Genomic DNA, 16775 nt, shown 5'->3' with positions numbered 1-16775 from the left:
TATGGGACTAAGGTAACTCACTTGGGGTCAGGGAATACCTGTATGGGACTAGAATAACTCACTTGTGGTCGGGGAGTACTTTTAAGGTACAAAGGTAACTCACTTGGGATCAGTAAGTACTTATATGGGACTAGGGTAACTCACTTGGGGTCAGGGGATACCTATATGGGACTAGGATAACTCACTTGGGTTCAGGGAGTACTTATAAGGTACTAAGGTAACTCACTTGGGATCAGGAAGTACTTATATGGGATTAGGGTAACTCACTTGGGGTCAGGGAGTACTTATATTGTACTAGGGTAACTCACTTGGGGTCAGGGAGTACTTATATGGGACTAGGGTAACTCACTTGGGGTCAGGGAACACTTATATGGGACTAGTGTAACTCACTTGGGGTCAGGGAGTACTTATATGGGTCTAGAGTAACTCGCATTGGGTCAGGGAGTACTTATATGGCACTGGGATAACTCACTTGGGGTCAGGGAGTAATTATAAAAGGGCTAGGTTAACTCAATTAGGGTAAGGGAGTACTTATATGGGATTAGTGTAACTCACTTATGGTCAGGGAGTACTTATATGGGACTAGTGTAACTCACTTGGGGTCAGGGAGTACTGATAAGGTACTAAGGTAACTCACTTGGGGGTTAACTTGTAATTATATGGAACCAGGGTAACTCACTTGGGGTCAGGGGATACCTATATGGGACTAGGATAACTCACTTGGGTTCAGGGAGTACTTATAAGGTACTAAGGTAACTCGCTTTGGGTCAGGGAGTACTTATATGGCACTGGGGTAACTCACTTGGGGTCAGGGAGTACTTATATGGCACTGGGGTAACTCACTTGGGGTCAGGGAGTACTTACATAGGGGCTAGGGCAACTCACTTGGGGTCAGGGAGTACTTATATGGGACTAGTGTAACTCACTTGGGGTCAGGGAGTACTTATATGTGACTAGGGTAACTCACTTGGGGGTCAGGGAGTACTTATATGGGACTAGTGTAACTCACTTGGGGTCAGGTAGTACTTATATGGGACTAGGGTAAGTCACTTGGGGTCAGGGAGTACTTATATGGGACTAGGGTACCATACTTGGGGTCAGGGAGTACTTACATAGGGGCTAGGGCATCTCACATGGGGTCAGGGAGTACTTATGTGTGACTAGGGTACATCACTAGGGGTCAGGGAGTGATTATAAAAGGGCTAGGGTAACTCAATTGGGGTAAGGGAGTACCTATTTGGGACTAGGATAACTCACTTGGGGTCAGGGAGTACTTATAAGGTACTAAGGTAACTCACTTGGGATCAGGAAGTACTTATATGGGATTAGGGTAACTCACTTTGGGTCAGGGAGTACTTATATTGTACTAGGGTAACTCACTTGGGGTCAGGGAATACTTATATGGGACTAGGGTAACTCAATTGGGGTCAGGGAACACTTATATGGGACTAGTGTAACTCACTTGGGGTCAGGGAGTACTTATATGGGACTAGAGTAAGTCGCATTGGGTCAGGGAGTACTTATATGGCACTGGGGTAACTCACTTGGGGTCAGGGAGTAATTATAAAAGGGCTAGGTTAACTCAATTAGGGTAAGGGAGTACTTATATGGGATTAGTGTAACTCACTTATGGTCAGGGAGTACTTATATGGGACTAGTGTAACTCACTTGGGGTCAGGGAGTACTTATAAGGTACTAAGGTAACTCATTTGGGGGTTAACTTGTAATTATATGGAACCAGGGTAACTCACCTGGGGTCAGGGAGTACTTATAATGGGGCTAGTGTAACTCACTTGCGGTCAGGGAGTACTTATATGGGACTAGGGTAACTCGCATTGTGTCAGGGAGTACTAATATGGCACTAGGGTAACTCACTTGGGTCAGGGATTAATTATAAAAGGGCTAGGGTAACTCAATTAGGGTAAGGGAGTACCTATATGGGACTAAGGTAACTCACTTGGGGTCAGGGTATACCTATATGGGACTAGGATAACTCACTTGGGGTCAGGGAGAACTTATAAGGTACTAAGGTAACTCACTTGGGATCAGGAAGTACTTATATGGGATTAGGGTAACTCACTTTGGGTCAGGGAGTACTTATATTGTACTAGGGTAACTCACTTGGGGTCAGGGAGTACTTATATGGGACTAGGGTAACTCAATTGGGGTCAGGGAACACTTATATGGGACTAGTGTAACTCACTTGGGGTCAGGGAGTACTTATATGGGACTAGAGTAACTCGCATTGGGTCAGGGAGTATTTATATGGCACTGGGGTAACTCACTTGGGGTCAGGGAGTAATTATAAAAGGGCTAGGTTAACTCAATTAGGGTAAGGGAGTACTTATATGGGATTAGTGTAACTCACTTATGGTCAGGGAGTACTTATATGGGACTAGTGTAACTCACTTGGGGTCAGGGAGTACTTATAAGGTACTAAGGTAACTCATTTGGGGGTTAACTTGTAATTATATGGAACCAGGGTAACTCACCTGGGGTCAGGGAGTACTTATAATGGGGCTAGTGTAACTCACTTGCGGTCAGGGAGTACTTATATGGGACTAGGGTAACTCGCATTGTGTCAGGGAGTACTAATATGGCACTAGGGTAACTCACTTGGGTCAGGGATTAATTATAAAAGGGCTAGGGTAACTCAATTAGGGTAAGGGAGTACCTATATGGGACTAAGGTAACTCACTTGGGGTCAGGGAATACCTGTATGGGACTAGAATAACTCACTTGTGGTCGGGGAGTACTTTTAAGGTACAAAGGTAACTCACTTGGGATCAGGAAGTACTTATATGGGACTAGGGTAACTCACTTGGGGTCAGGGGATACCTATATGGGACTAGGATAACTCACTTGGGTTCAGGGAGTACTTATAAGGTACTAAGGTAACTCACTTGGGATCAGGAAGTACTTATATGGGATTAGGGTAACTCACTTGGGGTCAGGGAGTACTTATATTGTACTAGGGTAACTCACTTGGGGTCAGGGAGTACTTATATGGGACTAGGGTAACTCACTTGGGGTCAGGGAACACTTATATGGGACTAGTGTAACTCACTTGGGGTCAGGGAGTACTTATATGGGTCTAGAGTAACTCGCATTGGGTCAGGGAGTACTTATATGGCACTGGGATAACTCACTTGGGGTCAGGGAGTAATTATAAAAGGGCTAGGTTAACTCAATTAGGGTAAGGGAGTACTTATATGGGATTAGTGTAACTCACTTATGGTCAGGGAGTACTTATATGGGACTAGTGTAACTCACTTGGGGTCAGGGAGTACTGATAAGGTACTAAGGTAACTCACTTGGGGGTTAACTTGTAATTATATGGAACCAGGGTAACTCACTTGGGGTCAGGGGATACCTATATGGGACTAGGATAACTCACTTGGGTTCAGGGAGTACTTATAAGGTACTAAGGTAACTCGCTTTGGGTCAGGGAGTACTTATATGGCACTGGGGTAACTCACTTGGGGTCAGGGAGTACTTATATGGCACTGGGGTAACTCACTTGGGGTCAGGGAGTACTTATAATGGGGCTAGTGTAACTCACTTTGGGTCAGGGAGTACTTATATTGTACTAGGGTAATTCACTTGCGGTCAGGGAGTACTTATATGGGACTAGGGTAACTCACTTGGGGTCAGGGAGTATTTATATGGGACTAGTGTAACTCTCTTGGGGTCAGGGAGTACTTATATGGGTCTAGGGTAACTCACTTGGGGGTCAGGGAGTACTTATATGGGAATAGGGTACCATACTTGGGGTCAGGGAGTACTTATAAAGAGGCTAGGGCAACTCACTTGGGGTGAGGGAGTACTTATGTGTGACTAGGGTAACTCACTTGGGGTCAGGGAGTGATTATAAAAGGGCTATGGTAACTCAATTGGGGTAAGGGAGTACCTATATGGGACTAAGGTAACTCACTTGGGGTCAGGGAATACCTATATGGCACTAGGGTAACTCACTTGGGGTCAGGGATAACTTATATGGGACTAGTGTAACTCACTTGGGGTCAGGGAGTACTTATATGGGACTAGGGTAACTCACTTGGGGTCAAAGAGTACTTATAAAGAGGCTAGGGTAACTCGCTGGGGTCAGGGAGTACTTATTTGGGACTAGGGTAACTCGCTTTGGGTCAGGGAGTACTTATAAAGGGGCTAATTTAACACACTTGGGGTCAGGGAGTACTTATATGGGACTAGGGTACCATACTTGGGGTCAGGGAGTGATTATAAAAGGGCTAGGTTAACTCAATTGGGGTAAGGGAGTACCTATATGGGACTAAGGTAACTCACTTGGGTTCAGGGAATACCTATATGGCACTAAGGTAACTCACTTGAGGTCAGGGAATACCTATATGGCACTAGGGTAACTCACTTGGGGTCAGGGAGTACCTATATGGGACTAGTGTAACTCACTTGGGGTCAGGGAGTACATATATGGGACTAGGTTAACTCACTTGGGGTCAGGGAGTACTTATAAAGGGGCTAGGGTAACTCGCTTGGGGTCAGGGTGTACTTATTATGGACTAGGGTAACTCGCTTTGGGTCAGGGAGTACTTATAAAGGGGCTAGTGTAACACACTTGGTATCAGGGAGTACTTATATGGGACTAGGGTACCATACTTGGGGTCAGGGAGTACTTACATAGGGGCTAGGGCAACTCACTTGGGGTCAGGGAGTACTTATATGTGACTAGGGTAAATCACTTATGGTCAGGGAGTACTTATATGTGATAAGGGTAACTCACTTGGGGTCAGGGAGTACTTATATGGGACTAGGGTAACTCGCTTTGGATCAGGGAGTACTTATAAAGGGGCTAGTGTAACACACTTGGTATCAGGGATAACTTATATGGGACTAGTGTAACTCACTTGGGGTCAGGGAGTACTTATATGTGACTAGGGTAACTCGCATTGTGTCAGGGAGTACTAATATGGCACTAGGGTAACTCACTTGGGTCAGGGAATACCTATATGGCATTAGGGTAACTCACTTGGGGTCAGGGAGTACTTATATGGGACTAGGGTAACTACTTGGGGGTCAGGGAGTACTTATATGGGAATAGGGTACCATACTTGGGGTCAGGGAGTACTTATAAAGGGGCTAGGGCAACTCACTTGGGGTCAGGGAGTACTTATGTGTGACTAGGGTAACTCACTTGGGGTCAGGGAGTGATTATAAAAGGGCTAGGGTAACTCAATTGGGGTAAGGGAGTACCTATATGGGACTAAGGTAACTCACTTGGGGTCAGGGATAACTTATATGGGACTAGTGTAACTCACTTGGGGTCAGGGAGTACTTATATGGGACTAGGGTAACTCACTTGGGGTCAAAGAGTACTTATAAAGAGGCTAGGGTAACTCGCTGGGGTCAGGGAGTACTTATTTGGGACTAGGGTAACTCGCTTTGGGTCAGGGAGTACTTATAAAGGGGCTAATTTAACACACTTGGGGTCAGGGAGTACTTATATGGGACTAGGGTACCATACTTGGGGTCAGGGAGTGATTATAAAAGGGCTAGGGTAACTCAATTGGGGTAAGGGAGTACCTATATGGGACTAAGGTAACTCACTTGGGTTCAGGGAATACCTATATGGCACTAAGGTAACTCACTTGAGGTCAGGGAATGCCTATATGGCACTAGGGTAACTCACTTGGGGTCAGGGAGTACCTATATGGGACTAGTGTAACTCACTTGGGGTCAGGGAGTACATATATGGGACTAGGTTAACTCACTTGGGGTCAGGGAGTACTTATAAAGGGGCTAGGGTAACTCGCTTGGGGTCAGGGTGTACTTATTATGGACTAGGGTAACTCGCTTTGGGTCAGGGAGTACTTATAAAGGGGCTAGTGTAACACACTTGGTATCAGGGAGTACTTATATGGGACTAGGGTACCATACTTGGGGTCAGGGAGTACTTACATAGGGGCTAGGGCAACTCACTTGGGGTCAGGGAGTACTTATATGTGACTAGGGTAAATCACTTATGGTCAGGGAGTACTTATATGTGATAAGGGTAACTCACTTGGGGTCAGGGAGTACTTATATGGGACTAGGGTAACTCGCTTTGGATCAGGGAGTACTTATAAAGGGGCTAGTGTAACACACTTGGTATCAGGGATAACTTATATGGGACTAGTGTAACTCACTTGGGGTCAGGGAGTATTTATATGGGACTAAAGTAACTCTCTTGGGGTCAGGGAGTACTTATATGGGACTAGGGTAACTCACTTGTGGTCAGGGTGTACTTATAAGGGGGCTAGGGTAACTCACTTAGGGTCAGGGAGTACTAATAAAGGGGCTTGGGTAACTCACTTTGGGTCAGGGAGTACTTATATGGGACTAGGGTAACTCACTTGGGGTCAGGAAGTACTTATATGGGACTAGGGTAACTCACTTGGGGTCAGGGAGTACTTATATGAGACAAGGGTATCACTCTTGGGGTCAGGGAGTACTTATACGGGACTGGGGTAACTCATTTGGGGTAGGTGAGTACTTATCAAGGGGCAAGGTAACTCATTTGGGGTCAGGGAGTACTTATATGGGACTAGGGTAACTCGCTTTGGGTCAGGGAGTACTTATATGGCACTGGGTTAACTCACTTGGGGTCAGGGAGTACTTATATGGCACTGGGGTAACTCACTTGGGGTCAGGGAGTACTTATAATGGGGCTAGTGTAACTGACTTTGGGTCAGGGAGTACTTATATTGTACTAGGGTAATTCACGTGCGGTCAGGGAGTACTTATATGGGACTAGGGTAACTCACTTGGGGTCACGGAGTATTTATATGGGACTAGTGTAACTCTCTTGGGGTCAGGGAGTACTTATATGGGTCTAGGGTAACTCACTTGGGGGTCAGGGAGTACTTATATGGGAATAGGGTAACTCACTTGGGGTCAAAGAGTACTTATAAAGAGGCTAGGGTAACTCGCTGGGGTCAGGGAGTACTTATTTGGGACTAGGGTAACTCGCTTTGGGTCAGGGAGTACTTATAAAGGGGCTAATTTAACACACTTGGGGTCAGGGAGTACTTATATGGGACTAGGGTACCATACTTGGGGTCAGGGAGTGATTATAAAAGGGCTAGGGTAACTCAATTGGGGTAAGGGAGTACCTATATGGGACTAAGGTAACTCACTTGGGGTCAGGGAATACCTATATGGCACTAGGGTAACTCACTTGGGGTCAGGGGGTACCTATATGGGACTAGTGTAACTCACTTGGGGTCAGGGAGTACTTATATGTGACTAGGGTAAATCACTTATGGTCAGGGAGTACTTATATGTGATAAGGGTAACTCACTTGGGGTCAGGGAGTACTTATATGGGACTAGGGTAACTCGCTTTGGATCAGGGAGTACTTATAAAGGGGCTAGTGTAACACACTTGGTATCAGGGATAACTTATATGGGACTAGTGTAACTCACTTGGGGTCAGGGAGTACTTATATGTGACTAGGGTAACTCGCATTGTGTCAGGGAGTACTAATATGGCACTAGGGTAACTCACTTGGGTCAGGGAATACCTATATGGCATTAGGGTAACTCACTTGGGGTCAGGGAGTACTTATATGGGACTAGGGTAACTACTTGGGGGTCAGGGAGTACTTATATGGGAATAGGGTACCATACTTGGGGTCAGGGAGTACTTATAAAGGGGCTAGGGCAACTCACTTGGGGTCAGGGAGTACTTATGTGTGACTAGGGTAACTCACTTGGGGTCAGGGAGTGATTATAAAAGGGCTAGGGTAACTCAATTGGGGTAAGGGAGTACCTATATGGGACTAAGGTAACTCACTTGGGGTCAGGGATAACTTATATGGGACTAGTGTAACTCACTTGGGGTCAGGGAGTACTTATATGGGACTAGGGTAACTCACTTGGGGTCAAAGAGTACTTATAAAGAGGCTAGGGTAACTCGCTGGGGTCAGGGAGTACTTATTTGGGACTAGGGTAACTCGCTTTGGGTCAGGGAGTACTTATAAAGGGGCTAATTTAACACACTTGGGGTCAGGGAGTACTTATATGGGACTAGGGTACCATACTTGGGGTCAGGGAGTGATTATAAAAGGGCTAGGGTAACTCAATTGGGGTAAGGGAGTACCTATATGGGACTAAGGTAACTCACTTGGGTTCAGGGAATACCTATATGGCACTAAGGTAACTCACTTGAGGTCAGGGAATGCCTATATGGCACTAGGGTAACTCACTTGGGGTCAGGGAGTACCTATATGGGACTAGTGTAACTCACTTGGGGTCAGGGAGTACATATATGGGACTAGGTTAACTCACTTGGGGTCAGGGAGTACTTATAAAGGGGCTAGGGTAACTCGCTTGGGGTCAGGGTGTACTTATTATGGACTAGGGTAACTCGCTTTGGGTCAGGGAGTACTTATAAAGGGGCTAGTGTAACACACTTGGTATCAGGGAGTACTTATATGGGACTAGGGTACCATACTTGGGGTCAGGGAGTACTTACATAGGGGCTAGGGCAACTCACTTGGGGTCAGGGAGTACTTATATGTGACTAGGGTAAATCACTTATGGTCAGGGAGTACTTATATGTGATAAGGGTAACTCACTTGGGGTCAGGGAGTACTTATATGGGACTAGGGTAACTCGCTTTGGATCAGGGAGTACTTATAAAGGGGCTAGTGTAACACACTTGGTATCAGGGATAACTTATATGGGACTAGTGTAACTCACTTGGGGTCAGGGAGTATTTATATGGGACTAAAGTAACTCTCTTGGGGTCAGGGAGTACTTATATTGGACTAGGGTAACTCACTTGTGGTCAGGGTGTACTTATAAGGGGGCTAGGGTAACTCACTTAGGGTCAGGGAGTACTAATAAAGGGGCTTGGGTAACTCACTTTGGGTCAGGGAGTACTTATATGGGACTAGGGTAACTCACTTGGGGTCAGGAAGTACTTATATGGGACTAGGGTAACTCACTTGGGGTCAGGGAGTACTTATATGGGACAAGGGTATCACTCTTGGGGTCAGGGAGTACTTATACGGGACTGGGGTAACTCATTTGGGGTAGGTGAGTACTTATCAAGGGGCAAGGTAACTCATTTGGGGTCAGGGAGTACTTATATGGGACTAGGGTAACTCGCTTTGGGTCAGGGAGTACTTATATGGCACTGGGTTAACTCACTTGGGGTCAGGGAGTACTTATATGGCACTGGGGTAACTCACTTGGGGTCAGGGAGTACTTATAATGGGGCTAGTGTAACTGACTTTGGGTCAGGGAGTACTTATATTGTACTAGGGTAATTCACTTGCGGTCAGGGAGTACTTATATGGGACTAGGGTAACTCACTTGGGGTCACGGAGTATTTATATGGGACTAGTGTAACTCTCTTGGGGTCAGGGAGTACTTATATGGGTCTAGGGTAACTCACTTGGGGGTCAGGGAGTACTTATATGGGAATAGGGTAACTCACTTGGGGTCAAAGAGTACTTATAAAGAGGCTAGGGTAACTCGCTGGGGTCAGGGAGTACTTATTTGGGACTAGGGTAACTCGCTTTGGGTCAGGGAGTACTTATAAAGGGGCTAATTTAACACACTTGGGGTCAGGGAGTACTTATATGGGACTAGGGTACCATACTTGGGGTCAGGGAGTGATTATAAAAGGGCTAGGGTAACTCAATTGGGGTAAGGGAGTACCTATATGGGACTAAGGTAACTCACTTGGGGTCAGGGAATACCTATATGGCACTAGGGTAACTCACTTGGGGTCAGGGGGTACCTATATGGGACTAGTGTAACTCACTTGGGGTCAGGGAGTACTTATATGTGACTAGGGTAAATCACTTATGGTCAGGGAGTACTTATATGTGATAAGGGTAACTCACTTGGGGTGAGGGAGTACTTATGTGTGTCTAGGGTAACTCACTTGGGGTCAGGGAGTGATTATAAAAGGGCTAGGGTAACTCAATTGGGGTAAGGGAGTACCTATATGGGACTGAGGTAACTCACTTGGGGTCAGGGAATACCTATATGGCACTAGGGTAACTCACTTGGGGTCAGGGATAACTTATATGGGACTAGTGTAACTCACTTGGGGTCAGGGAGTACTTATATGGGACTAGGGTAACTCACTTGGGGTCAAAGAGTACTTATAAAGAGGCTAGGGTAACTCGCTGGGGTCAGGGAGTACTTATTTGGGACTAGGGTAACTCGCTTTGGGTCAGGGAGTACTTATAAAGGGGCTAATTTAACACACTTGGGGTCAGGGAGTACTTATATGGGACTAGGGTACCATACTTGGGGTCAGGGAGTGATTATAAAAGGGCTAGGGTAACTCAATTGGGGTAAGAGAGTTCCCTTTTTGGGACTAAGGTAACTCACTTGGGGTCAGGGAATACCTATATGGCACTAGGGTAACTCACTTGGGGTCAGGGGGTACCTATATGGGACTAGTGTAACTCACTTGGGGTCAGGGAGTACTTATATGTGACTAGGGTAAATAACTTATGGTCAGGGAGTACTTATATGTGATAAGGGTAACTCACTTGGGGTCAGGGAGTACTTATATGGGACTAGGGTAACTCGCTTTGGGTCAGGCAGTACTTATAAAGGGGCTAGTGTAACACACTTGGTATCAGGGAGTACTTATATGGGACTAGGGTACCATACTTGGGGTCAGGGAGTACTTACATAGGGGCTAGGGTAACTCAATTAGGGTTAGGGGTACCTATATGGGACTAAGGTAACTCACTTGGGGTCAGGGAATACCTATATGGCACTAGGGTAACACACTTGGGGTCAGGGAGTACTTATAAAGGGGCTAGGGCAACTCACTTGGGGTCAGGGAGTACTTATGTGTGACTAGGGTAACTTACTTGGGGTCAGGGAGTGATTATAAAAGGGCTAGGGTAACTCAATTGGGGTAAGGGAAAACCTATTTGGGACTAGGGTAACTCACTTGGGGTCAGGGAATACCTATATGGAACTAGGGTAACTCACTTGGGGTCAGGGATAACTTATATGGGACTAGTGTAACTCACTTGGGGTCAGGGAGTACTTATATGTGACTAGGGTAACTCGCATTGTGACAGGGAGTACTAATATGGCACTAGGGTAACTCACTTGGGATCAGGGAGTAATTATAAAAGGGCTAGGGTAACTCAATTAGGGTTAGGGGTACCTATATGGGACTAAGGTAACTCACTTGGGGTCAGGGAATACCTATATGGCACTAGGGTAACACACTTGGGGTCAGGGAGTACTTATAAAGGGGCTAGGGCAACTCACTTGGGGTCAGGGAGTACTTATGTGTGACTAGGGTAACTTACTTGGGGTCAGGGAGTGATTATAAAAGGGCTAGGGTAACTCAATTGGGGTAAGGGAGTACCTATATGGGACTAAGGTAACTCACTTGGGGACAGGGAATACCTATATGGCACTAGGGTAACTCACTTGGGAACATGGAGTACTTATATGGGGCTAGGGTAACTTACTTGGGGTCAGGGAGTACTTATATTGTACTAGGGTAACTCACTTGGGGTCAGGGAGTACTTATTTGGGACTAGGGTAACACACTTGGGGTCAGGGAACACTTATATGGGACTAGTGTAACTCACTTGGGGTCAGGGAGTACTTATATGGGACTAGAGTAACTCGCATTGGGTCAGGGAGTACTTATATGGCACTGGGGTAATTCACTTGGGGTCAGGGAGTAATTATAAAAGGGCTAGGTTAACTCAATTAGGGTAAGGGAGTTCTTATATGGGACTAGTGTAACTCACTTGGGGTCAGGGAGTACTTATATGGAACCAGGGTAACTCACCTGGGGTCAGGGAGTACTTATATAGGGCTAGTGTAACTCACTTGGGGTCAGGGAGTACTTATATGGGACTAGTGTAACTCACTTGGCGGGTCAGGGAGTACTTATATGGGGCTAGGGTACCATACTTGGGGTCAGGGAGTACTTATAAAGGGGCTAGGGCAACTCACTTGGGGTCAGGGTGTACTTATATGGGACTAGGATAACTCACTTGGGGTCAGGGAGTACTTATAAGGTACTAAGGTAACTCACTTGGGATCAGGAAGTACTTATATGGGATTAGGGTAACTCACTGGGTCAGGGAGTACTTATATTGTACTAGGGTAACTCACTTGGGGTCAGGGATTACTTATATTGTACTAGGGTAATTCACTTGCGGTCAGGGAGTACTTATATGGGACTAGGGTAACTCACTTGGGGTCAGGGAGTACTTATATGGCACTAGGGTAACTTACTTGGGGTCAGGGATTACTTATATTGTACTAGGGTAACTCACTTGCGGTCAGGGAGTACTTATATGGGACTAGGGTAACTCGCATTGTGTCAGGGAGTACTAATATGGCACTAGGGTAACTCACTTGGGGTCAGGGATTAATTATAAAAGGGCTAGGGTAACTCAATTAGGGTATGGGAGTACCTATATGGGACTAAGGTATCTCACTTGGGGTCAGGGAATACCTGTATGGGACTAGGATAACTCACTTGTGGTCAGGGAGTACCTATATGGGACTAGGATAACTCACTTGTGGTCAGGGAGTACTTATAAGGTACTAAAGTAACTCACTTGGGATCAGGAAGTACTTATATGGGATTAGGGTAACTCACTGGGTCAGGGAGTACTTATATTGTACTAGGGTAACTCACTTGGGGTCAGGGATTACTTATATTGTACTAGGGTAATTCACTTGCGGTCAGGGAGTACTTATATGGGACTAGGGTAACTCACTTGGGGTCAGGGAGTATTTATATGGGACTAGTGTAACTCTCTTGGGGTCAGGGAATACTTATATGGGACTAGGGTAACTCGCATTGGGTCAGGGAGTACTTATATGGCACTAGGGTAACTCACTTGGGGTCAGGGAGTAATTATAAAAGGGCTAGGGTAACTCAATTGGGGAAAGGAAGTACCTATATGGGACTAAGGTAACTCACTTGGAGTCAGGGAATACATATATAGGACTAGGGTAACTCACTTGGGTACAGGGAGTACTTATATGGGACTAGGGTACCATACTTGGGGTCAGGGATTACTTATATTGTACTAGGGTAATTCACTTGCGGTCAGGGTGTACTTATATGGGACTAGAGTAACTCGCATTGGGTCAGGGAGTACTTATATGGCACTGGGGTAACTCACTTGGGGTCAGGGAGTAATTACAAAAGGGCTAGGGTAACTCAATTAGGGTAAGGGAGTACTTATATGGGACTAATGTAACTCACTTGGGGTCAGGGGGTACTTATATGGGACTAGCGTAACTCACTTGCGGTCAGAGAGTACTTATATGGGACTAGTGTAACTCACTTGGGCTCAGGGAGTACTTATATGTGTCTAGGGTAACTCGCATTGTGTCAGGGAGTACTAATATGGCACTAGGGTAAGTCACTTGGGGTCAGGGAGTAATTATAAAAGGGCTAGGGTAACTCAAATAGGGTAAGGGAGTACCTATATGGGACTAGGGTAACTCACTTGGGGTCAGGGAATACCTATATGGGACTAGGGTAACTCACTTGGGGTCAGGGATAACTTATTTGGGACTAGTGTAACTCACTTGGGGTCAGGGAGTACTTATATGGGACTAAGGTAACTCACTTGGGGTCAGGGAATACCTATATGGGACTAGGATAACTCACTTGGGGTCAGGGAGTACTTATAAAGGGGCTAGTGTAACTCACTTGGTGTCAGGGAGTACTTATATGGCACTAGGGTAACTTACTTGGGTTCAGGGATTACTTATATTGTACTAGGGTAATTCACTTGCGGTCAGGGAGTACTTATATGGGACTAGGGTAACTCATTTGGGGTCAGGGAATACCTATATGGGACTAGGGTAACTCACTTGGGGTCAGGGATAACTTATTTGGGACTAGTGTAACTCACTTGGTGTCAGGGAGTACTTATATGGTACTAGGGTAACTCACTTGGGGGTTAACTTGTACTTATATGGAACAAGGGTAACTCACCTGGGGTCAGAGAGTACTTATAATGGGGCTAGTGTAACTCACTTGGTGTCAGGGAGTACTTATATGGCACTAGGGTAACTCACTTGGGGGTCAGGGAGTACTTATATGGGAATAGGGTAACTCACTTGGGGTCAAAGAGTACTTATAAAGAGGCTAGGGTAACTCGCTGGGGTCAGGGAGTACTTATTTGGGACTAGGGTAACTCGCTTTGGGTCAGGGAGTACTTATAAAGGGGCTAATTTAACACACTTGGGGTCAGGGAGTACTTATATGGGACTAGGGTACCATACTTGGGGTCAGGGAGTGATTATAAAAGGGCTAGGGTAACTCAATTGGGGTAAGGGAGTACCTATATGGGACTAAGGTAACTCACTTGGGGTCAGGGAATACCTATATGGCACTAGGGTAACTCACTTGGGGTCAGGGGGTACCTATATGGGACTAGTGTAACTCACTTGGGGTCAGGGAGTACTTATATGTGACTAGGGTAAATCACTTATGGTCAGGGAGTACTTATATGTGATAAGGGTAACTCACTTGGGGTGAGGGAGTACTTATGTGTGTCTAGGGTAACTCACTTGGGGTCAGGGAGTGATTATAAAAGGGCTAGGGTAACTCAATTGGGGTAAGGGAGTACCTATATGGGACTGAGGTAACTCACTTGGGGTCAGGGAATACCTATATGGCACTAGGGTAACTCACTTGGGGTCAGGGATAACTTATATGGGACTAGTGTAACTCACTTGGGGTCAGGGAGTACTTATATGGGACTAGGGTAACTCACTTGGGGTCAAAGAGTACTTATAAAGAGGCTAGGGTAACTCGCTGGGGTCAGGGAGTACTTATTTGGGACTAGGGTAACTCGCTTTGGGTCAGGGAGTACTTATAAAGGGGCTAATTTAACACACTTGGGGTCAGGGAGTACTTATATGGGACTAGGGTACCATACTTGGGGTCAGGGAGTGATTATAAAAGGGCTAGGGTAACTCAATTGGGGTAAGAGAGTTCCCTTTTTGGGACTAAGGTAACTCACTTGGGGTCAGGGAATACCTATATGGCACTAGGGTAACTCACTTGGGGTCAGGGGGTACCTATATGGGACTAGTGTAACTCACTTGGGGTCAGGGAGTACTTATATGTGACTAGGGTAAATAACTTATGGTCAGGGAGTACTTATATGTGATAAGGGTAACTCACTTGGGGTCAGGGAGTACTTATATGGGACTAGGGTAACTCGCTTTGGGTCAGGCAGTACTTATAAAGGGGCTAGTGTAACACACTTGGTATCAGGGAGTACTTATATGGGACTAGGGTACCATACTTGGGGTCAGGGAGTACTTACATAGGGGCTAGGGTAACTCAATTAGGGTTAGGGGTACCTATATGGGACTAAGGTAACTCACTTGGGGTCAGGGAATACCTATATGGCACTAGGGTAACACACTTGGGGTCAGGGAGTACTTATAAAGGGGCTAGGGCAACTCACTTGGGGTCAGGGAGTACTTATGTGTGACTAGGGTAACTTACTTGGGGTCAGGGAGTGATTATAAAAGGGCTAGGGTAACTCAATTGGGGTAAGGGAAAACCTATTTGGGACTAGGGTAACTCACTTGGGGTCAGGGAATACCTATATGGAACTAGGGTAACTCACTTGGGGTCAGGGATAACTTATATGGGACTAGTGTAACTCACTTGGGGTCAGGGAGTACTTATATGTGACTAGGGTAACTCGCATTGTGACAGGGAGTACTAATATGGCACTAGGGTAACTCACTTGGGATCAGGGAGTAATTATAAAAGGGCTAGTGTAACTCAATTAGGGTTAGGGGTACCTATATGGTACTAAGGTAACTCACTTGGGGTCAGGGAATACCTATATGGCACTAGGGTAACACACTTGGGGTCAGGGAGTACTTATAAAGGGGCTAGGGCAACTCACTTGGGGTCAGGGAGTACTTATGTGTGACTAGGGTAACTTACTTGGGGTCAGGGAGTGATTATAAAAGGGCTAGGGTAACTCAATTGGGGTAAGGGAGTACCTATATGGGACTAAGGTAACTCACTTGGGGACAGGGAATACCTATATGGCACTAGGGTAACTCACTTGGGATCATGGAGTACTTATATGGGGCTAGGGTAACTTACTTGGGGTCAGGGAGTACTTATATTGTACTAGGGTAACTCACTTGGGGTCAGGGAGTACTTATTTGGGACTAGGGTAACACACTTGGGGTCAGGGAACACTTATATGGGACTAGTGTAACTCACTTGGGGTCAGGGAGTACTTATATGGGACTAGAGTAACTCGCATTGGGTCAGGGAGTACTTATATGGCACTGGGGTAATTCACTTGGGGTCAGGGAGTAATTATAAAAGGGCTAGGTTAACTCAATTAGGGTAAGGGAGTTCTTATATGGGACTAGTGTAACTCACTTGGGGTCAGGGAGTACTTATATGGAACCAGGGTAACTCACCTGGGGTCAGGGAGTACTTATATAGGGCTAGTGTAACTCACTTGGGGTCAGGGAGTACTTATATGGGACTAGTGTAACTCACTTGGCGGGTCAGGGAGTACTTATATGGGGCTAGGGTACCATACTTGGGGTCAGGGAGTACTTATAAAGGGGCTAGGGCAACTCACTTGGGGTCAGGGTGTACTTATATGGGACTAGGATAACTCACTTGGGGTCAGGGAGTACTTATAAGGTACTAAGGTAACTCACTTGGGATCAGGAAGTACTTATATGGGATTAGGGTAACTCACTGGGTCAGGGAGTACTTATATTGTA

Source organism: Prorops nasuta, unplaced genomic scaffold, assembly GCF_024137725.1.
Source record: "Prorops nasuta isolate Cenicafe-Biocafe unplaced genomic scaffold, Cenicafe_Pnas_1.2 PNAS00026, whole genome shotgun sequence".
NCBI classification, from domain to species: domain Eukaryota; kingdom Metazoa; phylum Arthropoda; class Insecta; order Hymenoptera; family Bethylidae; genus Prorops; species Prorops nasuta.
Note: the sequence above shows the minus strand (reverse complement) of the source record.